Below are 19,355 nucleotides of genomic sequence, written 5' to 3' on the forward strand. Positions count from 1 at the left end.
TAACCAAATAATCCTTTTTGGCAACTCACAATAGTTTTGTAGCATTATCCACTCTCCAACATTAAATAATGTTCACTTAACATTCATTCTATTGTGAAACAAAGTAAGTTGTAAGGTTTTTTTTTTTTAAGATTTATACATTTATTATATATAAGTACACTGTAGCTGTCTTCAGATACACCAGAAAAGGGCATCGGATCTCTTTACAGATGGTTGTGAGCCACCATGTGGTTGCTGGGAATTGAACTCAGGACCTCTGGAAGAGCAGTCAGTGCTCTTAACTGCTGAGCCATCTCTCCAGCCCGTAAGTTTTTTTTTTTTTTAATTAGAGGACCAGTAAGTAGATTTGTTTTTTCAAATCACTAAGATTTAAAAACAAGGGCCAAACAACGACAACAACAAAAAGCCAAGAGCAGAGCTTTAATCCCACTTCTCCAGAGGCAGAGACAAAGGCAGGCTTATTATCCCTGTGAGTTCAAGGCCAGCCTGGCCTACAAACCGAGGTCAGGACAGCCAGGGCTACACAGAGAAACCCTGTCAGATCTCAGTGTTGCCCCTTAGTAAAACCTTCACCACACTTGGAGTCATAATAAATAGTACCTTCTTCAGATGCTCTGGAGGCTGAGGCAAGATGATCACGAATTCAAGGCCTGCCTAAGCAACCTAGTGAGCCTTTCCGTCAAAAAGTAAAAACAGAGATGGGAGAGGTGACAGGACTTCTCGTAGCTCATAATAGCCTGCACCTTACTAGGTATCTGAGTTAAAGCACTTGCCCCCAACCTCGGGGCCCACGCGGTGAGAAGAGAGAACCAACTCCCACAAGTTGGTCTCTGACTGCCACACAAGCCCAGGCATGAATGTGGGCATTAACACACAGGGAAAATAAATAAATATGGTTTGTAGAGAGAAAATCAGGGATAGAGGATGCTCGCCACTATTCATGAGGCCCTGTATGCTCAACATTGCATGAAAAATAAAAATAGATAAAATTAGTAACCTGGTATGATTTGGGAAAGCATGCTGTATTCGGAGACAATCAAACGCATCTCAGTAAAGTTACAAGTCATTGCTGTCTGTCATCTCCCTAAAACCATTCTGGTGGAGAAGACATTCACTAGCTGTTATGGAGTAACACTTAGTCAATATCCCCAAAGCCAAGGTGCCTCCAAGCACCATTTGCATCTCTAAGCTTGCCAACTGCCATTATGAAGGGAGCACATTCCTCTTCTAGGCTTAAATCGAGGGAAGAAAAGAAGGGGAGATTAAAATATTTCCACTCCACTGTGCCAGTCTAGCGAGCAAATTCAATGTCTGGTATTTGTTTAAGGGCACCTCAGCTTGGAGTGGCTGCCGGCTTGGCCTGAAAGACCTCTATTATGGCCAACTGGTAATAAGGAGGGCGGCACCCTGTCAGCACAAGGCAGCTTCCTCGGACACGTTTATGGCAGAATCTGTGGGACAGCTTCTCAGAGGAGACCTGTTCTAGGTGAGTAAGCTACGAGCTGCTCAGTGCTTGTGTGTGAAGCAAGATCCTCCTGGGAGGGAGGGACCCTGGCGACACCAGAGAAGTGAGTGGATGCTTGTCAGTACCTGAGCTAGAGCTTGGCAAGAAGGATTATTAACAACAGCCACCACCGCCAGGCCCTGTGCTTTCTGCAACGTGAGTTTTATAGTTTGGCCTTCACAGAACGTGTGGACTGGGGTTGGGGATTTAGCTCAGTGGTAGAGTGCTTGCCTAGCAAGCGCAAGGCCCTGGGTTCGATCCCCAGCTCAGAAAAACAGAAAAAAGAAAACAGAACGTGTGGACTGCTATTTCCCCGCTTCTAGGCATCGGAAGGCAGAGGTTCCAAATGGCTTGCTCCTTTATTCCAGTTCTCTGCTAAGCCAGGACTCAGTCACTGGCCACCCAATTCCTGAGCTGATTAACCTTCTTACCAGTCCTGCTGTGTTTTAAGGACTACTTATTATCTCTAAGCAATATTCCATGGTTGATCAGCATTCCACGTTTACCCTTAGGTGTAGGCTTTTTTCGCCTCCACATGGCTGTTGACCATATAATTGTTTATTAGATGGTATATTTCATGCATTCCTTTGTAGGAATTTTATATTTTGCAAGATCTTCCCCCACCTGTCAGCCCCATCCCCGCAGAGGTTTGCAGTATAACCTAGGCCAGCTTCGGTCTCACAGTCTCCTGCCTCTGCCTGACAGTGGTGGAAGTTCAGGCATGTGCCACCCTGCCTGGCCGAAAAGAAGCCTTCACAAACCAGGATGCACAGACATTGTTGACGGTTGGAGACCTTGTGCAGGCATGTTGGGAAGAAGAATCGCTTCCTAAGATTGGAGTAAGCTGCTATCCTCTGAGGACGAAGTAAATGGTTTTGAATTTATATGAATAATGCAGAGAGAAAGAGACTCAAGTTGACTTTTTTCTTAATTTCTTAAGTACCAGTTATCCATCTAGCTCTGATTCTTCTTTTAAAAGATTCATTTTGGGCTGGGGATTTAGCTCAGTGGTAGAGCGCTTACCTAGGAAGTGCAAGGTCCTGGGTTCGGTCCCCAGCTCCGAAAAAAAGAACAAAAAAAAAAAAAAAAGATTCATTTTATTTTAATCTTTTATGCATACGAGTGCTTGTATGTGTTTGAACCACGTTTGAGCCTGGTGCCTGTGAAGGCCAGAAGGCATCAGAGTTACAGACAACGGGAGGCTCCCATGTGGGCCAGTGGGAATCGAACTCAGGTCTTCCACAAAACCAGGAAGGTACTCTTAACCACTGAACTGTCTCTCCACCCCTTCCTGAGACTTTTAGTTCAAAAGAGGTGAGGATATAAAATCAACACTCACCAAATACTGCAAATATTTTGCTCTCAAATCTGTCTATGTCTCCAAACTTTTTTTTTTTTTTTTGGTTCTTTTTTTCGGAGCTGGGGACCGAACCCAGGGCCTTGCGCTTCCTAGGCAAACGCTCTACCACTGAGCTAAATCCCCAACCCTATGTCTCCAAACTTTAAGAAGTAATAATAATAAAAACCTTTATCATAAAAAAATTTCTAGCTTTAGGAATGCGTATGGGTGGGCATGAAATAGCTGGGGGGGGGGGGGGGACAGTTCTCAGTTTCACCATCATAGCCTCACTCCCAAAGGCAGACTTTCTGCTCTTTTTGGGTTTGGTCTGGTCTGGTCTGGTCTGGTCTGGTCTGGTCTGGTCTGGTCTGGTCTGGTCTGGTCTGGTCTGGTCTGGTTTGGTTTGGTTTGAGGAACTGCTGGAGCCTGCAAAGGGAAGCTCACTGTGATTCTCACCAACAGAGGCCTTGATCCCACAGTCACATGCGGGAGTTCTTATTACAGACACAGGGAAAGAGCCGGGGAAAGAGCTCTGAGGTAGAGCCCCAGCACAGCAAAAATAAACACCTAACTAAGCAAATATGTCGTCCTAGAGATACCGCGAACTCGGGATAGACGGGGTTCCTTGTCGAAGCGTGGACGGTAGGTAGAGAAGACACCCAAGCCAAAGGGCCGATCTGAAAACAACGAGCAAGGTCATTTCCGATAGTGATTGATCCGTGGTATGGAGAAGGCAAACTGGCTAACAGGATGTCGGAGGGAGCCGCGTTGGGAAGCAGGCTTCCTTGGAGAGGGAGGCTCCAAGCAGCGACTCCAAGATAGAATGTTTGAACTGAGGCTTTAATCGTGAGAAGGAGGCAGCCACGCAGAGCTCTGGTTTGCAACACCCTGAGGCTGAACGAACCCAGGACCATGTTGGAGAGTCGAAGTGAGTCAGGAAAGAAAGGTGGGGAAAATCTTGGTACTTAAGAAGGTAGGGGAGGAATCCAGACACAGCCTTTGCTGGTAAATTAACATCTGCCTAAGGCCTTTTCTCTTCCTGGCCGTGAACCTGCAGGTTTCTAGTAATCTCACCAGAAACCTTATTTACAGGGAAACGGGTGTACCAAAGGCTGTATGCAACACTAGAAGCACAATTCCACCCAAGGCACCTTAGGGTCACCTTGAGTATCTCTTTATCAGAAGGGAGAAGGGAGCTTCTTAGCAGCCGAAAGGATATATATGACTAATGCTAGAGCAATGGCTTACTCTTTTTTAGAAAGGTCTGTACCTACACTTGGAGATATCTTACTTTCCCTTACTCTCTCTGTGTCTTTGAGTGTCTCTCTTTCTCTTAACTTTCATGCTTATGCCTATATTAAAATATACTTAATAAAATCACCAACTCTATTTCTCAAACTGGCTGTCCTGAAATTCCTTTCAGTGTTGAAGCCAAGAATCCTGGTTCTCCCTGAGTCAAGACCCCTGAAAGCTTATGATTTGAATTCTATGGAGCTTTGAATGTCCGGCTAAGACAGGTTCCTGTTTTTTTAAAAAACATATTTTAGACAAGCATTTTATCTCTAACGTTTGTAACTTCTGCATGGAAGGGATTGGCCTTGAGAAAGAGAGCTAGATGATCTGAATCCTGCTGATAGCATTGAGAGAGAGGTGACCCCTCAGTCTTCCTACGTGAATGTTAGCTAGTGGGGCCGGCCTTGGGTGGGAGAGGCTCATGGGGCCGGCCTTGGGTGGGAGAGGCTCAGAGACGGGACTCCGGGAAGATGAGGAAGCAAGACAAGGCTGGAAACTCTGTCCTAATCACAGACTTCTCTTAGTTCTGAAAACTAGAGGAAGAAAAGAAACGGTGTGTGTGTGTGTGTGTGTGTGTGTGTGTGTGTGTGTGTGTGTGTGTGTGTGTGTGTGTGTGTTTTGTTTTGTTTTACTAACTTACCATGTTGAAAATTTCACCCTAAAGAGACATGGCTGGGGTGTCACTCAATGGCCAGGAGTGTACAAAGCGTGTGCAAGGCTCCAAGCTCCATCCCCAGCATCAGAAACAAGCAGGAGCTTCAAACTGGAGAAGAGTTAAGACAATGGTATGATGGTATCTTTACCAAAATTCATTAACTGTTTATGGTGAAGTATAACTGGGCCACATTTACTATCTTGCATATACATAGATCTGAGATTTATAGAGCACTTTTTATGCCTAATTTTTTGTATTCTAACATGTACATTTGTTTGTTTTTTAATCTTTCTCTCCCTCTCTCCCTCTCTGCATCCCTCCCTCCTCCTCCTCTCCCTCTTCCTCCTCCTCTTCCTCTTCCTCCTCTTCCTCCTCCTCTTCTTCTTCCTCTCTCTCTCTCTCTCTCTGTCTCTCTCTCTCTCTCTCTCTCTCTCTCTCTCTCTCTCTCTGTGTGTGTGTGTGTGTGTATGTGGGCATGCACACACACTGAGGATCAACTCCAAGAACTTTTACATACTAAATGTGGACTACCACTAAGTTATATCCCTAGGCTCCAAGAGTAATCTCAGATCGTGATTCCCCACCATAAGTGAAAAATCCCACGCAGAGAGACCCTTACTCAAGTCTTGGGAAATCGCGGACCCCAGACACAGAGAGACCATTTTGGATGTAATAAGCAAAGGTGAGGTTTATTACGGAGACCTATTACAGAGATCTCCGGGCCGACACGTATCCCGCGCAGGAGATACTCAAAAGTCAGAGGGTTATATAGAGAAGGCTAGGGGGTTTTGGTGTGGTTACATACAATTGGCTCATTCAAACATAGCAGTGAGAACAAAGCAGAAAGAGTACGTGTTAGAAGTCAGGGGCTTATCAGGGTCTGGAGGATGGCCCTGAGTGAGCTGGGGGGAGATGTCTTTCTGTCAGACGTCCCATGAATCAGTCCCATTAACTCAGGCTGGTTCCTGCATTCCTTTTCTTTATGGCTTGTCAGTCCTGCCTGGACAGTGTTTCCTGTGCTCCTTTATCTTTATGGCCTGCTAGTCCTGGCTGTAGGGCTTAGCCCTGGGTCTGTGGCCTTTTGGGGTTTATTCTTTTAATTTTTATATTTCTAAACCTAGAATTCGTATAATTCTCTTTTCATAAGTACTTCAGCGTGTCCAATCTGCTCTCAAGAACATGGCCATACTCGGCGTTAGCCTAGCACACCTCCTAAATGAAACATTGTTTACAAAATCTTTTTTTTTTTTTTTTGGTTCTTTTTTTCGGAGCTGGGGACCGAACCTGTTTACAAAATCTTATCTCATCCCATTGTCCTGATTGCTTTAAAATCCAAGGACCAGTCAGAGACCATTCCTTGCATTTCTTTTGTCATGACTCATAAGTCTTAGATTTTGAGCAGTTTACTTTCATGGCACCATCTGAAACATGACAGCATGTCCTAGTCATCTCATAGTTTTGATTAAAGCTACAGCAGCAACACAAGTGTGAGCAGGACATTATGTCAGAAGGCAATCTGGATGAGGGATAAATTTGAATGCTCAATTCAGATGGTGCCTCCAGATCTTTACCTTCTCTTTATGACCACTCTGCTCTTTGGGAAAATACACGGATGTAAAAGTATCTTTTTATTCTCCTGATGTAATTGTTGTCTCCAAGACTTACTGCATCAGTCTGCTAACCTAGGTCTGAGCCTGGAAGCTTCTGTCCTCTGTACGATCTAACCTTCGCCTAGAATGCTTTCAGCCTCTGAGACTTACTGCTGAATAAGCTCACCCTTTCTATTTCTTTCTGAGCTCACACGAGACGGTTCAACTCAGCTCTTCTGACTTAAAACTTCTCTCCATGCTAACTGATTCAATCTGACTTCTCTAGGCTCCTCCTGAAATGCTCTGCTTGACTTCAAACTCTCTCAGTCTGTTCTGATCTTCTGGCTTCTCATTCTCTGGCTCTGTCTTCACCTGTGTATAGCTCATTTTCTCTCTGCAGCCTGTCTCTGTACCACTGTCCCAGTAAAACCGCCTCCTGTTTTTTCTCTCTGTGCTGCTCTCTCTTAAGTAGTCTCTTTTCCTCTTTCTTCTCGAAAGAGCTGGGCATATTCTATTCTGTCAAATCTTTCTCTGACTCGTCCATTTGTCTGCCACTCAAATTAGACATTATTCTCAAACATAGGTGCTTCCTTCTACCAACTAACTTTGCCTTCATTGTTTGGGCTCAAAGGTCTATATACTAAAGGTGTGTCTGTACTCCAGCCTGCGGGATTAATGGTGTGTGCTAAGGCTGTACCACACCACTACTAGAAACAGGATTTTTTCAAAACAAAACAACAAAACAAAACAAAACCCAATCTTAGGGTTCACAGTGTGATCAAATACACTGATTTTCCTTCTTGATTCCTTTTGGATTCTGATATTTTACTGGTTGTGACAGTAATTATTTTCTAAAACTAAAATATCATTGTTGATAATATCCAATACTGCCGAGGAAACTAATTTTCCTGTTGTTTGTTTTTGTTTTGTTTTGTTTTGTTTGAGTCCGGGTTTCTCTGTGTAGCCCTGCTTATCCTGGAACTCACAGGTAGAACACACAGAGATCCTGCCTGCCTCTACCTCCCAAATGCTGAGATTAAAGGCATGTGCCACCACTATCAGGCAAAAAAAAAAAAAAAAAAATTAAAGGCAGGGTTTCATGAGGCTTAGGCTAACCTTAAACTTGCTGTGTATTCTTCTATAACCCTGAACTCCTGGTGAATGACCTTGAAGTCCTGATTCTTCTGCTAGGATTATAGAAATGTACCACCATGCTTGGCCAAAAACTCCAAAAGTGGTGTGTGCGCACGTTCCTGCTTTTCACCACTTAAGTTCTTTCTAATGACCTATTTTCTATTTACCTTCAATGAACTAATTGGTCCCTTCCCTTACAAAAGATATGTAGTGGTTTGCCTGGACGTTATCTGTATTTTGATGCTAATTCCACTGCCCCAAGGACAGCTGCCTAGTCTCATAACTCAGGACTCAAGTGACTTCACCAGAACCTTCTCCCCATTGAATTTGTAAAGTACAGGTGAGGGACAGGTACAGGATAGAAGGAGGCCTGTCATTGGAGGAGAAGGAAGGATGGGCGGGAGAGAAGTTTAAAGGAAGAGGAGGAGATTAGAACAGAAAGGAGGAAGAGACAGGAGGGAGAGGGAGAGAAGCCGAGGCAGGACAATATGGCGGGTGACGTTAAGACTCCATGCTAAAAAAAAAAAAAAAACCAAAAAAAAAAAACTAAAAAAGACTCCATGCTGTACCTTTACAGGTTGTTACGAATGTTCTTAAGGGATGGATGTGTATTGGGCTTTGTATGTTTAGGTGGGCAATTATATCTCACCAATTGGACCAAAGGTTATTGTGTTGTGTGTTCTTTTTTTTTTTTTAAAGATTTATTCATTTATTATATATAAGTACACTGTAGCTGTCTTCAGACACACCAGAAGAGGGCATCAAATCTCTTTACAGATGGTTGTGAGCCACCATGTGGTTGCTGGGATTTGAACTCATGACCTCTGGAAGAGCAGTCGGGTGCTCTTAACCACTGAGCCATCTCTCCAGCCCCGTGTTGTGTGTTCTTTCATGTGTATATTTAAGTGTAATGGAGTGTGCGGTCGCCACAGAGTTGAGATGTGTGTTTCTGGCATGGAAACCTGCCTTGGGAACTAGATAGGTAGAGAGATTGCTGAAGGCTCAGAGAGAGGCCATCGGCAGTGTGATAGGGGATGGAGCAGAGCGGGTGAGACGCTTTGCTGACTGAGGGCACTGTGGTGCTGGACCTAAGTGAGGTAAAAGACAACCATACTTTTTTTTTTTTAATTTTTTATATTTTTACAATAACAAAGATATACGTTGGTTGCTTAACTACTGTTGCTGTGATAAAACATTAACCAAAAACAAATGGGTAAGGAAAAGATTAATTTGACTTACAGTTAGCAGTCTATTAGAGAAGCCGAGGCGGGAACATATTGATTACAATTGCCGAGTGGAAAGTGGTGGTAAGGACCTAAGGACATTCTCCCATCTTGGTGGACCCTCTTAGCTGCTCCATATGTGCCCCTCTCTAGGATCTGCCCTTTGCTCCCATAAATTCCTCTACCTGGAGTGCTCTCCTTTCTCCTTTGTGTTTGGAGGTCGGGTTCCTAAAACAGTGCTTCAGGACTAAGACGAGAAACTCCTACTTTTTAAGCCTTTTTTGATTTCTCTTCTCTAAACAGTGGCTTTTCTTAATTCTCCACATATTCCCAAACAGATTGCAATCACTTAGCTGACTTCCTATCCTACAGAATATGAGCAGGTGAAGGACCCTCCTCCTAGAAGGTCTCTGTCCTTGTGTTCCTCTGAGGTCTATCTGTCCTTGTGCTCTGCCCAGCTGTCACTTTGAGCAGTTGAATGGCTTTCTGGATTCTAAGGCTGTCCTTAAGTATACCAGAGTTGAATTCTGCTGGTAAGACTTTGATGAGAAGCTCTGCCCTTTCCTTCTGTTTATTTTTTCAAGCATGTTCCCTACAGGAGGGGGTTAACCAGGAAGTTTCCTTTACTCCCTTCCCCCAGACAGAAGGAAAAAAAAAAATAACAGGAAACCTACTCGCAGAAAACAATGAAGATGTATATCAAGCATTTGTTCCTTTCTGTGCAAGAGAAATTCAGCAAGGTATTAGGTTATCACGACAGCACTTGAGGGAATCAAAGCTGCTTTGAGCCTTAAGAACTTCCAGGCCCATTTGGCTATTTTTTTTTTTTTTATGGAAATCTAGAGTTAAAACGTAGCCTCTTAACCAAAGTAATAGGTATCATCGAGAATGCCCACAACCGTCCTCTGGAAGCTGTGCACCTGTGGTACGGGAACCTAGTCTGGTGACACAGGTAGATTGGTTATTTCCTCTTACAGGCTTTGGACCCAGAGAGAAAATAAATAGGAGATACTGTTTATCGAGCACCTTGGCGACATACAAATGTCTTCCAGAGTTACCATTTACAACATCCGAGGTTAAATGTCTCTGTTTTGTGGGCAAAGAAGGTGTGTCCCACACTTGACAGTTAGATATGAGTGACACTGAGATTCAAAATCTCGGACCTCTCTGTCCCACAGAGTCCTGTGAGATGGCACTGTGCTTCCAAGTGGCTGACCCCTACACACTGAGAGAACCCTGTGCCCACGTTACCTGCTCTAACGCATGGTACGTGAATTTTGGCTATAATTGAATCTCTTCCTGTTTCCGACACCCCGTTCTCCCTGGGTTACCAAATGGTAATATTATGCTTATATCCACGTCCCCAGCCAGCCCCAGGAACAGTATTGTTGCCTCCTGAGACCCAGTCCCCAAGTTGGTGTTTAGATCAGGAACTCCTGCCTACACCAATCAGCGTGCAGCTCCCAGGCTGCTGGTCTCCAGCCACAGGAGAATCGATGTAAGCATCAAATCCAAGGGGGAGAAGAGACAAAACCATTAAGAAAAAGGTGCAGAGGGCTGGAGAGATGGCTCAGCGGTTAAGAGCACTGACTGCTCTTCCAGAGGTCATGAGTTCAATTCCCAGCAACCACATGGTGGCTCACAACCATCTGTAATGAAATCTGGTGCCCTCTTCTGGCCTGAAGTCACATATGCAGGCAGAAGGCTATATATAAAAAAAAAAAAAAAAAAAAAAAAGGTGCAGAGTCTGCCCTGTATGTCCAGTTCTGTGTGTTCAGCTATCTTAAGAGGAGCCTTTTAATGTAGTAAGCCGACATAATCTTGATATAGCAAGTATTGTATGTGCTAAATGACCATTAAATAGTATTTCTTCTGTGCTAGGACTTTTTAAAAAAAAAAAAATCCCAGGCTGATCTTAAACGCTCTGTGAAGCTAAGGGTGACCTCGAATTTTCCGATCCTCGTGACTCCTCCCAAGAGCTGAGGTGTATGTCACCATGCCGCTTACACCGCAGTGCTGGGATGCAGGGGCTTTGAGTTTCTTGAGACAAGGATTATCCAGGAGTTAAGCTTCCAGGAATGTCTGAGAAGGATTATCAGAATTCTGTTAGCCTATGGGTATGCCTGCCTATAGGATCAGTTGTGGTATTAAGAGGCCCACCTTAACTGAGGGCTGTACATGTGTGGTGTGGTGGTGGTGATGGTGGTGATGGTGGTCTGTGTGTGCGTGCGTGCATGCATGCTTGTGTGTATGTGTGCGTGTGAGTGCATGTGCACACACAATAACTGCCTTACAGCCCTGTAACTATGTCTCCCTGTCATGATAGCCTGTGCCCAGACTAGTGAAACTAAATAAAGCCTTTCCTTCCGTTGCTTCTGTAAGGGTATTTTGTCACGGCTACAAGAAATTAACACAGTGGACGAGTGCTCTGCCGACTGAGTTAGAGCCTCAGACCCAAGAAGTTCAGTCTCACACACAGGCTTACGAACGACCTTTGCAAGGTGCGAGTCATCATCCCCATTTCACAGGTTAGGAACAGAAGCCTCCAGAGGTTGCCGTCTAGCATCTGGCTGGTACATACTGGATGTTTGAATAGTGTGCGTGGTACATGTGTGGTGTATGTATATGTGTATGGTGTGTGTGTATAAGTGTGTGGGGTGTGTGTGTGTATGTGGTATGTGTGTGTGATGCATGTGTGTATATGTGTGTGGTATATGTGTGTATATGATGCGTGGGTATGGTATATGTATGGCGTATGTATATGTCTTCGTGGTATGGGTATGTGGTGTATGTTTGCAGTATGTGTGTGTAGGGAGGGTGTTCACGCATGCATCTTGCAGGTGTTTGGGTCATTGTGTGCACAGAGGCCATCAGAGGCTCCTGCTGTATCCCAGTCTACTTTATTCCCTTGAGGCAGAGTCTCCCACTGAACTCAGAACTCACCACTGGTTAGCCAGGCTGGCAGTTCTAGAGATCCTCCTGTCTCTGCTCTCCCTGCCTCCTAGGGTTCGCTAGGGTTACAGTGAACAGTTCACCTTTTATGTGTGTGCTGGGGATCTGTACCCAGGTCCTTTTACCTACCAAGCCAGCTTCTCAGCCCCTCAAAATAGGATAAAAAACAAAAGCACCCTCCATGTGTCATGCTAATGAGGAGTGTAGGTCCTTACGTTGTGACACTCCTCTTTAAAGAAAAACCCATACAAATCACAAAAGCTATGGTTTGAATATTTTCTCCAAATATTAATTCCCAAATCCATGTGTGGATGGCATGTGAGATAGGACCTTTGGGAGGTATGAAGGGCAGGTGATGTAATGAGCATGGTACCTCTCACAATGGAAGGAGAGGTTTTGTGAGAAGAGATCCAGGTGGTGGCATACTCATGACCCAGCACTTAAGAGGTGAGGGCAAAAGAATCTCAGTCAACCTGGGCTACTGTGGTTTGAATAGGTATAGTCCCATAAACTCACATGTCTGAATGCCTGGCCTACGTGGCTGTTAGGAGGTGTGGCCTTGTTTGGAGTGGGTGTGGCCTTGATGGAGGACGGCTGTGGACCCTCAGCTTTGAAGTCTCCTAAGTTCAAGTTACACCCTGTGTGGTGTGCAGTCTCCTTCTGCTGCCCACAGATCAAGATATAGAACTCAGTTCCTTCTCCAGCACCATGTCTGCCTGTATGGTGCCATGTTTCTCACTGTGATTATAATGGACTTAAGTCTCTGAACCTGGAAGCCAGCCCCAGTGAAGTGTTTTCCTTTATGAGAGTTGCACCGAAACCCTAACTGATACAACTACATAGCAAGATCCTGTCTATTCAGCACAAATGCCACGCCCGCTGCCTTGCTCCTCGCTGCGATCAAGTCTCAGAAACAAAGGCCAGATAATGATGATCCAAACTTACGATCCCATCACTCAAGAGTTTGAGGCCAGCCTGGGCTGTGTGGTGGATTCAGAGCAGCATAGAGAGCCTATTTTTTTTTAAATCAAAAATAAGTATGTATGGTTAAAGTATCTTTTATTCGCCTGATGCATTTGTTATCTTGGAGGCTTACTGCCTCGGAGGCTAACCTGGGCTTAGTCCTGGAAGCTTCTAGTCTCCGTCCAATCTAATTTAGACCTAGGATGTTTTCAGCCTCGGAAATGTACTGCTGAATAAACTCACCGCCTCCTAGTTGTTTCTGAGCTCTGGCTGGCTAATCAACTCAGCTCTTCTGGCTCAAACTCATCTTCAAGCTGACTGATTGAACTTGGCTTCTCTCTCAACCTATGACTTTTTTGCTCTGGCCTCAAACTAACTCTGGCAATCTGTTCTAATCCTTTGGCTCCTTCTCATCCTCTGGCTCATTCTGACTAAACTTGCGTCTAGCTTTTTCTCTCTCTGCAACCTGTCTCTTACAACTGTCCCAGTAAAACTGCCCTCTTCTCTCTCTCTCTCTCTCTCTCTCTCTCTCTCTCTCTCTCTCTGTGCGTGTGTGCTGCTTTCTCTTAAGTAGCCTCTGTTTTCTCTCTGTTCTCATGAGTTGGGTATATCCTGTTCTGTCAAATCTTTCTCTGATTCATCACTTTGTCTGCCACTCAAATTAGACATTACTTTCAAACAGGAGTGCTTTCTTCTACAAACCCCAAACTTCACTGTTTGGGATTAAAGGTATGTACTAAGGCTTGAGCCACACCACAACTAGAAACAGGCTTTTCCAGTAAACAGCAAAATCTCAGGGTTTACAGTCTGATCAAATTATCCTGCAACAATGTATTTTAAAGTCATTATTCACATTCAGTGAAATACTCTGTGTGAACTAGTATTGGCATTTTTAACTAATATATCTTATAATTATTATTACACAGAAATGATAAATTCAAGTAGCTGTATAAAATGACACAGTTAACTTCTTTTTTTTCTTTTTTTTTTTAAGATTTTGTTTATTTTTATGTATATGAATACACTGTAGCTGTCTTCAGACACACCAGAAGAGGGCATCGGATCCCTGTTATAGATGGTTGTGGGCCACCATGTGGTTGCTGGGATTTGAACTCAGGACCTCTGGAAGAGCAGTCAGTGCTCTTAACCGCTGAGCCATCTCTCCAGCCCCACAGTTAACTTGTTTCGTCTTTTTAGTTACAGTTGGGTCCTTGGGCATTTGGAACCTATTACTTAGATTCAATAAGAGACATAGACATAGAGACATAGACCTCCTTATAAGTTTATTCTCCAAAAGAACATAATGGCTGAATCAGAAGGTGGCCAATGCTGTAGCTGTTCTCCGGATTAATGTGTATGTAAAACACTAGGACTGACAAAAAGCAATGTATTTTCCTTTGAGAAACGTCCCCACACACTGCAGAGATTGCATAGGTCTTAGATCAAACTTCTTTATGTCTTATCCTGAACTTCTCTGGAGCTGTTGTTGTGTATTGGTAATAAAAAAGGCAAACAAGGCTTCAGTTTTATTCATACATTCACATTCTCTTCAGACATTGTACCCCCTAATTGCCTGCCCTGAAGAGCACAGCCCTCCTACCCAGCCCTAACCCCCTCCCAGCCCACTTCCTAACATCTGAAAGGCAAGGTCCACAGTGGAGAGTCCTGGACGGTTGATTTCCTGGTGTAGCCATGCAGAAAGCTTTTTGAAGGGAGCTGTGCAAGGGAATCTGATGAGCCTGACTGGGGATGGGTAGATGGTTGGGAGGAGTTTGTGGCCAAAGATCCATCACCAAAGTTACTACTGTGGCTCATTTTCCTGACCTGGGTCCCTGTGAGTAGGTCTTTTTTTTTTTTTTTTTTTTTTTTTTTTAGATTTATTTATATATATAAGTACACTGTAGCTGTCTTCAGACACACCAGAAGAGGGCATCAGATCCCATTACAGATGGTTGTGAGCCACCATGTGGTTGCTGGGAACTGAATCGGGACCTCTGGAAGAGCAGTCAGTGCTCTTAACCACTGAGCCATCTCTCCAGCCCGTGAGTAGATCTTATAGACCTGCCCCACTTCTCATCTGCTCTCGGTTTCCTGACTGCCAACACTGTGACCATCTGTCTCAGGATCCTGTCACTATGCCTCCTGCTCTTGAAGGATGTACCATCGACCTGTAAAGAAAAATCCTTCTGGGGTTGGGGATTTAGCTCAGTGGTAGAGCGCTTGCCTAGGAAGCTCAAAGCCCTGGGTTCGGTCCCCAGCTCCGAAAAAAAAGAACCAAAAAAAAAAAAAGAAAAATCCTTCTGTCTGAAGTTGCTGGTTGGTCACACCAGCAAGAAAAGTAACTGATCTCCAGTGGCCTCTTGAACCTGGGTTCCCCTGCTGTTCTTTCTGGTCTATTTCCGTCTCACTTAACAAGTGATCGGCCATTCGAGCCCACTCCAGCCCTATACGATGACTTCAAATGTTCTGCAGCCAAATATACAACCTCCTCAGGACTCCTTCCCTGAAGTGCTGTTGTAGGTCACTGCTGATAAAGTCGACCCTGCGACAAGCCTTGTTGGTGAGCTTAAGAGAGACAGAACATGTGACGTATAACATCTCTGGTACTGTTGTTTGAATCCAAGCAGCAGCACTTCAAGAGTCTCCAGATGCCTTGGTCCTTGAAGCTTTTAGGCATGGCTAAACACAGTTCTGCTCTCACTGAGTATGGACCACTCCCATTTGACATTAACCTCTCTTTCTGTCCTCTCTTCCAAACCTTGAACACACCAAACACTCAGGTCTTCTGTTCTCAGAGGAGAGGGAGCCTCTGGATTGCCTGGGTGTTCTCTGAGTATGCTTCCCAAGAGCTGCCCACAATTCCCCAACTGGAAGTTCTTTCCTAGAGACAAACACAGAAGTTCTACCTTTTTTTTTTTTTTTTTTTTTTTTTATTCTGGTTTGGTTTTTGAGACAGGGGACAGGGTTTCTTTGGATAGTCCTGGCTGTCCTGGACTATACTCTATAGACCAGGCTAGCCTCAAACTCAGAGATCTGTCTGTTCCTGCCTCCCCAGTGTTGAAGATAAAGATGTGCACCACCTGTGCCTAGCGGCTTTCTTTGCATGTGAGCATGTGTGCTTGCTCACACAAGAGGCATGGAATGTTTGTGGAGGTCAGAAGACAACGTACAGGGGCTGGAGAGATGACTCAGCGGTTAAGAGCACCCGACTGCTCTTCCAGAGGTCATGAGTTCAATTCCCAGCAACCACATGGTGGCTCACAACCATCTGTAATGGGATCTGATGCCCTCTTCTGGTGTGTCTGAAGACAGCGACAGTGTGCACACATACATGAAATAAATAATACTTAAAGGAAAAGGCATATGCCACCACTGCCCAGCATGAGATAATCATGTTTAAAAGGAGGAACAGTATGTGTTAGTTGTAGGTTCCAGAGCTTTCAGTGTGTGAGTGCTTGCTTGGCTCAGCTGTCTCGGGGCCTGAGGTGAGGAAGAGCAAGCATGGCTGAGGTGAGGGCTGGCATTATGTTTTAAGTGTTTATGACAGTGCTCAAGAGATCTATAGAACAAAAATGCCTCTGACCTATATACCACCCTTGCCCCAGGACAGATACTCCCCGGATTGCCTAAGATAAGATAACAAGCCATCAGTTTTCGAGTCTGTAAACAAGCTTGGTTGTCCCAAGTACACAGGATGTGCTGGATCACACGTAGGCAGGAGGTCTGTAGGCCAGAAGTATGTCAGGATGTATGCTCGCCCCTGATTGGACAAAGATAGGAAGTAGGTAGGCTCATGCCTTGCCTTTATAAACCCTTGTGTAATGGGACTCATTGCCACATGGTAGGAATCCCAGGTACGGGCCTGGCCTGTGTGCTTTGTCCCAGCTAGGACTTAATAAATTTACCTCAAACTTGGTTCAAAATTGTGGTGATCATCTCATTCTCACCCTGTGGCACTTGGAGATCGTGCGATGTGAAGCTGCTCCCCTCAAAGCAACCAGAAAGGAAAAAGAAGGATGGGTGAAGAGCAAGGAGAAGGGAGAGGAGGGAGGGGAGGAGGGAGAGGAGGACAAAGAGGAGGAGGAGGAGCAGGGCATGCTGGCACACACCTGTAATCCCAGCTACTTCTGGCTGAGATAAACAGGTTTCTAGTTTGAGACTAGCCTGGGAAAGTGTCTCAACAAATCAAACCTAACGTGAGAGCCCTGAGTTCTACCCCAGTACTACGAATGAAAGAAAGCAAGGCCTGGGTCCAGGGGCATCCCCCACAGCCTGAATGCATGACTCAAGGTGGCCACAATGATGGTGCATACATCATTGTGTTTGGTGCCACCTCATTCCCTCAGGTTAAGAGGGAAATGTGCTTGTGGAACCTCTGAACGCTCCTCTTGATATTGAGAGGGACTTAGATAATCACAACGGACAGAGACATCCAGAGTAGGCTAGGGGCCATCTAACATCTAAACCATCCCTCACAGGTGGTAAGTTATGGAGTAAATTCATGGACGCCTGAAGGCAGGGGTCTTGAGCTCTACCCAGGTAGTAGGAAAGACTGGGTCACTAGTTGGACATTGGATGCTGGACAGTAAGTGTGCAGGAGGCTGTGTTTCTGCCTGAGTATTTTATTCAGTTGGGTAGGGATTTCCTGGCCTTCGAAATTTAAAACTTTGTCACTGGAGGACAGTTTCAAAGTCTAGACACAGGCTCAGGGAAGACGGAGATTCAACCCCACCCCAAGTTTCATTCGGTTGAATGATTTATTTGTTTTTATTTTATGTGCATTTGTGTATTTTACCTGCATGTGTGTCTGATCCCTGGAACTGGAGTTGCAGACAGTCGTGAGCCTCCATATGAGTGCTAGGAACCCAACCCAGGTCCTCTAGAAGAGCAGCCAGTGCTCTTAACCGAGCCATCTCTAGCCTCCAGGTCCATACATCGCTGTGTTTGGCTGCCACCTCTGTTCTTCGAGTTAAGGGGGAAATGTGCTTGTGTGTGTTCGTGGGACCTCTGCATACTCCTCTTGGTATTGAGGACATAGATAACCCAGAGGCAACCCAGAGTAGGCTAGAAAGAGAGGGCAGACTCCTTCTATATACTATCAGTCAGCTGACAAAAGGATTTCACAGAGAACGCAAGCAAAGTGCCTGAGTGTCTGAATCCTTAGATATCCAGAGCTGCAGATCGGGGGGCGACACCCTTCCCTGTTCCAGTATTCAAAATAATAAAGAACATAAGTATTTCTAAATTTTCTGTTCCTGCCTCAAAGTTGGTAAGCATTGGGGATGTTGTATCCGCCCTTATCCTTGGGAACTGGTTATTGCCGTGCACAGTTCTTTAAACATGCAAAGAAAAGGAAGTAACACCCGTCTGGGCCTTTTGAACTGGCTGGCTATGCCCTCTAATTGGCAGGAACCCAACCATGTAGAAAAGGAGAGGCTAGCATTCAAGGCTGGCAGAGAAACAGTGAAGAGTGGGCTTTTAACTGGAGACAGAAATACGCACCTACCAACGTCCTTCCATTGCTCAGCCTCCTCAGGCGGAGGCTTAAGGAAAAATATAAGGGAGGTAAGGTGCTGTGCACGCTGGGCTGTGCCCGGCCGGGCTGTGATCGTGGAACTCAGCTCGGACTACCTCTGCGAGAAGCTGCAGCAGGACCTGGAGGCAGAGCACGTGGAGGTGGAGGACACGACCCTGAACTGTTGCACAACCAGCTTCTGGTCCTAGTGGTGTCAGCTAAGTTCGAGGGAAAGCCACTGCTCCAGAGACACCGGCTGGTGAATGAGTGCTTAGCTAAGAGCTCCCGCACATCCATGCCTTTGAGCTGAAAACTCTGACCCCAGAGCAGTGGACCCGACAGCACAGCGGCAGGAATGAGGGACTCAGGCCTGAACAAGCATTAAATTTTAAACCTGGAAAAAAGAAAAACAAAACAAAAAAAAAAATCAGTCAGGCGGTGTGGTAGCGCATACCTTTAGTCCCAGCACTCAGGAGGCAGAAACAGGCAGAGCTCTGAGCTCAAAGGCTGCCTGGTCTTTGGGAGTGAACTTTGGAACAGGCAATGCTATACAGAGAAACCCTGTCTCAAAAACAAAACAAAACAGAACAGAACAAAACAAAACACAAAGAAAAAAAAGAAAAGAAAAAAAATCGATGTGATATTTTTCTTTGTTTCTCTGTCTCTGTCTCTCTCTGTCTCTGTCTGTCTCTGTCTGTCTTTGTCTCCCTCTCTCTCTCTCTCTCTCTCTCTCTCTCTCTCTCTCTCTCTTGTGTGTGTGTGTGTGTGTGTGTGTGTGTGTGTGTGTGTGTGTGTGTGTTTACAGGTGTACCACAGTGTGCTTGTGGAGGTCAGAGGGCAGTTTTGGGGAGTGTTTTCTCCTTCCACCATGTGGGACCTGGCAGTGAAACCCAGGTTGTGAGAGGCACAGCGGCCAGTGTTTGCCTGCTGAGCAGTCTCCACCACCTGCTTTCCTTTTTTTTTTTTTTTTTTTTTTTTTTTTAAGATTTATTTTATTTATTATATATCTAAGTACACCGTAGCTGTCTTCAGATACACCAGAAGAGGGCATCAGATCTCTTTACAGATGGTTGTGAGCCACCATGTGGTTGCTGGGAATTGAACTCATGACCTCTGGAAGAGCAGTTGGGTGCTCTTAACCGCTGAGCCATCTCTCCAGCCCACCACCTGCTTTCCTAATGTCTCCTC

At 45.1% G+C, this 19,355-nt stretch overlaps 1 long non-coding RNA gene and 1 pseudogene across 4 annotated transcripts; both read left to right on the forward strand.

Annotated features, from left to right (window-relative positions):
• The first annotated feature begins 29 nt into the window (after nt 1-29).
• On the forward strand, nt 30-16,575 carry LOC120100688 (uncharacterized). Of its 4 annotated transcripts, none has more exons than XR_005500550.2 (3): nt 49-4,921; nt 9,916-10,003; nt 10,105-16,575. It is a non-coding gene; the product is annotated as an uncharacterized LOC120100688 (long non-coding RNA). The 4 variants fall into 4 exon arrangements; XR_005500549.2 differs by having other exon boundaries at nt 51-5,473; XR_010063721.1 differs by having other exon boundaries at nt 30-10,003.
• Nucleotides 16,576-17,702: 1,127 nt separating this feature from the next.
• On the forward strand, nt 17,703-19,103 carry LOC100361161 (bolA-like 1-like; annotated as a pseudogene).
• The last annotated feature ends 252 nt before the right edge of the window (nt 19,104-19,355 follow it).

Source organism: Rattus norvegicus, chromosome 2 (assembly GCF_036323735.1).
Source record: "Rattus norvegicus strain BN/NHsdMcwi chromosome 2, GRCr8, whole genome shotgun sequence".
In the NCBI taxonomy this organism is placed as follows: Eukaryota; Metazoa; Chordata; class Mammalia; order Rodentia; family Muridae; genus Rattus; species Rattus norvegicus.